Source organism: Grammomys surdaster, unplaced genomic scaffold (assembly GCF_004785775.1).
Source record: "Grammomys surdaster isolate TR1022 unplaced genomic scaffold, NIH_TR_1.0 357, whole genome shotgun sequence".
Lineage (NCBI taxonomy): Eukaryota > Metazoa > Chordata > Mammalia > Rodentia > Muridae > Grammomys > Grammomys surdaster.
In genome coordinates, this window is record NW_021604776.1 from 702,210 (window position 1) to 707,058 (window position 4,849).

Consider the following 4,849-nt stretch of genomic DNA (forward strand, 5'->3'; position numbering starts at 1 on the left):
ATTGATTTTTTTTTTTTTTGGTTTTTCGAGACAGGGTTTCTCTGTGTAGCCCTGGCTGTCCTGGAACTCACTCAGAAGACCAGGCTGACCTCAAACTCAGAAACCCACCTGCCTCTGCCTCCCAAGTGCTGGGATTAAAGGCATGCGCCACCACCGCCCGGCATTTCTTTCTTTCTTTTTCTTATTTTTTTCGAGACAGGGTTTCTCTGTGTAGCCCTGGCTGTCCTGGAACTCACTCAGTAGACCAGGCTGACCTCAAACTCAGAAACCTGCCTGCCTCTGCCTCCCAAGTGCTGGGATTAAAGGCATGCGCCACCACCGCCCGACATTTCTTTCTTTCTTTTTCTTATTTTTTTCGAGACAGGGTTTCTCTGTATAGCCCTGGCTGTCCTGGAACTCACTCTGTAGACCAGGCTGGCCTCAAACTCAGAAATCCACCTGCCTCTGATATTTCCTTTTAATGTTTTTTTTCTCCCGAGGGACAGACAATAAAAGACAGCAACCCTGCTTTATCAAAACATAGGCCTGAATTATAACCCCGAATTTCTTATTTTGTTTGGTTATTGTTTTAAAATTAAACATGTGGTCCTTAATGCTCCCCAGCCAAAGAAACCAGGGATGCGCCTTCTTATTTGTTAATTTTGCAAGTTGAATTCAGTTATGGCTTCCCGGATGGAAAATGAGCTGGCCACTAGTACGACCTATAACAAGGTCATTCAGTCATTCTGCTGTTTCCAGTGGGGAGGGGGAAACCACTGAATGCTTGGGCGAGCCAGGTGAAGCATAGCTCGACAATCACTTATTTCAAAACCCCTGATTGAGCCTGTGACTCACAGGGCTGGGATTTTAAATGCTCCCCTCCAAGGCATCTCAGAGGTGGGCTTGAAAAGCCTTGGAAGGAATCCCCTAGACCTCAGGCCTAAGATCCTGTTCTGCCGTCTGCCAGCTGTGCTAAAGTCATTGTGACTCACCTCCACAGCTGCACAGAGGGGGTTGATGGAATTCACCTTGCCTAGCTAAGGAGAGTGTTCCCTATTCTTTAAGAAACAATTATCAAGATAGGATCTTGAGTTGGTTGACAGCCACAGAGGTGGGCGGTCACTGAAGTTACATCCTGAAACACCAGGGTGGCTGTGGTGAAGTCAGGAGCCTTTTGTGCCATAAAACTTGGGTTTTCTTCCACAGTAGTGAAATTGAAAGTACCCAGGAAGCTCACCAGGTTAGAAACACAGAGGGTCATTATTATTTAGTATCTCTGCAATAAATAAAACTAAAGCAGCCAGTCATTTGATAGATGTGCCCAAAACTGAAGAGACAACTTTTTTTTGGGGGGGGCAGGCAGACTCCTGTAATATCAAAATTTAGGAACTAGGGGTTAGGAGTTGAAGGACAGCCTTGGTTATTAGCAAGTTCAAAAGTTCAAGGGTATCCTGGGGTATGTGAGACCATGTATCAAAATGGCAACACCAAATGGGCTAGTGAGGTAGCTCAGTGAGTAACAACCCTTGCTTGCTGCAAAAACCTGATATCTGTGCCCTCCTCTGTTGTGCTCTGCATTATTCTTTTAAAACAGGGTTCTTTTGCTAAACCCGGAGCTCAAGGTTCTTTGGCTAGGCTGGTGGCCTGCAAACTCCCGAAAGCCTCCTGTCTTACTCCCACCCTTTAGCATCTGCACTAGGGTTCCAGGTGCACATGGTCACACCTGATGTTTTATGTGGATGCTGACTATCTGAACTAATCTCCTTATCCTTGTGCAGCAAGTGGTCTGCCCACTGAGCCATCTGCCCAGCCCAGCTTTAGTGTTTTTTTTTTTTTCCTTTCCTTTTCTTTCTTTTGGAAAGATTACAGATAGTGTATTATTTTTGAGTTAGCATTAAAAAGCAACGTGTTTCATAGTGGGATTTCATACATACATTTGTTGCCCTGACTGGCCTGGAACTAGCTCTGTAGACCAGACTGACCTCAATTTACAGGGATCTGACTGCTTCTGCCTCCTGAGTGCTGGGATTAAAAGCCCCTGTGCCACCGTGCTTGACTAATTCTTCGTGTGTTTTAAATTTAGCTCCCTGTCTGAGAGATAGCTGGCAACGATTTGCAACCGTTTTGTACGTTGTCTGTTCACTCTGGTAATAGTTTCCTTTGCTGTGCAGAAGCCCCTTTGTTGTATCCAATCCCATTTGTCAACCCTCAAAGTTATTTCCTGTGCTATTGGGGCTCTTCTGACAGAGTTCTTGCCTAGTGGTGTATCTTGAAGTCTTTTCTGCATGTTTCCCTCTAGTAGTTTCAGTGTTTATATTAAGATCTTTGTATAATAACTTTAAAAAGACAATACAAAAGGCTTTGGAAAGGTCAATGAAGCTAGAACTTGTGGGGAGGAGACCGGAGAAGGCAAACTGCCTCAAGATTGAATTCTAGAGATCTGAAGGAAGTGTTACATCTGCAGCCCTGTGCTCATCTCTGTGTGAGTCAGGAAGCAAGAGAAGCAGTCTCTGAAGGGATCAGGTGGTTATGTTCTTAGGGATCATACAGGGATTACACAGGAAAGAGTTCATCTTCCTCGTAGCCAAAATGGGCAAGCATTGTAATATCCAAGCATTTGGTAGAGTGTGCAGAAGAGGGTTCCCTCAATAGTGACCGAAGGCTGTTCTTATCTGAGCTAGCCTCACAAAGCCAAAAAACAAGCCTTGAAGGAATCAACCTGTTTCCGTATAACTTTATCCAAGAGAAGATTTTGTTACAAAATGCTAAAGAAGACTTAAAAAAAAAAACCAGAAAGACCCAGCCCGCAACAATGGCCCTAGTGTCTGGCATCCAGTCACTGACTACTGTGATTGTGTGAAACTATCTCCAGTGTTAGGAAACATGATGAAATGTTTAGGCCTCAAGGATTGTGGTCTGTGAGATTTGCAAAAGGGGTTGGGTAGATGAGGAATGGGGATCAATGTTAATGCAGGTTTCTTTGTGCTGTTTTTACTTTTACAACTGTTAGATTGAAATTTTTAATATTCCAAGTCAGTATAAAAATGTTTAATGCTTCTTGATTTCAGAAACAGAATAATTTGTTCTGTTTAGATCCAGTTCTGATGGTGCTCAATCTAGCTATAGGAAAACTATTTAACTTTTAATTGCCAACTGTTACACAGACTAGAAAATAGCAGGAGAGAGCACTTGTGAAGGCAGGTAATTGCAGAAAAGAGGAGAAATTTAACAAATAGCTCTTTGTAATAATGATGGGCATTTGGAAATCCTTTAATTGTCAGACATTTCCTAGATTTCATTTAAATGAGAAATTCTCAAATATGTTTTTAATTTTTAAATTTTATTTGTAAAATTACATGTATGAGTATGTGTCTCTGTGTGAGTTTGGGCATGTGGGTTGTAACTCCGGCTCCAGAGGATATGATACCCTCTTCTAGTCTCTGCAGGCACCTGCACTAAGGCTTTCTATAGCAAGTGCTCTTAACCACCAAGCCATCTCTTCACTCCCTATTTTATTTTTAATTTTATTTTTACATAGGATAGTCTCACTATGTAGTTCAGGGTAACTGCGAATTCACAATCTTCCTGCCTCTGCATTTAGAGTGCTGAAATTGTAGGCTTACCCTAGTAAACCTGGTTGGTGGTCTTATTGATTGAACTAATAGATTCTAAAGCCTTTCTAAGTGTTAGGAAAAAATCTGACTATGCAAGGCAGAAGTAGAAGGTCCTAGTACGAGGTAACCAGCAATAGGGGGACTTGTTCCTAATTTCAGTAAGGAAGAACAGGTCCAAGTGAATCCAAGAATCCCTAAGTTCTCCAAACTTCAGTATGCCCATATGTTCTAAGTTGGGGACACATGGGCCTGTTATCACTCTGTGACCAGTCACAGTTTATTTTCTATATCAAGTGAGCCTAATTTATGTTAAGATGACAAATATACAATTTTTTTTTTGGCCAGCTTGAGGTTTGTGGTACATGTAAGAAGACCTCGACATTTGATACTGAAAGAGTGGTAAAAGAAGTATTATGATTCATCAAACAAGGAATAAATTCATCAAAGCAAGTATGATTTTGGTACTGAATTTACTGCTAACCAAGGCCAATCCTGCTTAGCTTCAAGTACAGATGAAATTAGATGCATTCAGAGTGGTATATCCATAGAAATCTCTCTCTCTCTCTTAAAAATTTTTATTGGAGAGACTTTTATTTTTCTATTAATCATTCCATTCAATTACATCTCAAATGGTATCTCCCTTCCCGGTTACCCCTCTACACTCCCCCCATCCCACATCTGCCCTCTTCCTCCTCCCATTTCCCTCTATGAGGGTGCTCACCCACCCACCCACCCACTTCTGCCTCACCACTCTAGCATTCCCCTACCCTGGGGCATCAAACATCCACAGGATCAAGGGCCTCCCCTCCCATTGCTGTCAGATAAGGCCATCCTCTGCTATGTATGTATCTGGAGCCATGGATCCCTCCCCGTACACTCTTTGGTTGGTGGTCTAGTCCCTGGGAGCACTGGATCATCCAGCCAGCAGACATTGTTCTTCCTATGGGGTTTCAACCCCTCTCTGTTCCTCCAGTTCTTCCACCAGCTCCCCCACTGGGGTTCCTGAGCTCAGTCTGATGGTTGATTCCACACATCTGCATTGGTCAGTTGCTGGCTGAACTTCCCAAGGAACAGCTACACCAAGTTTCTGTCAGCTAGTGCTTCTTGGAAACAGCAAGTGTCAGGGTTTGGTGTCTGCAGACAGGATGGATCCCCAGGTGGGGCAGTCCCCAGATGGCCCTTACATCCTAAAAGCTTACTTCTCTAAAGTGTCTGAAGTATTCATTGAACATTCTTTTGCCTCGTGGTCTATTTAT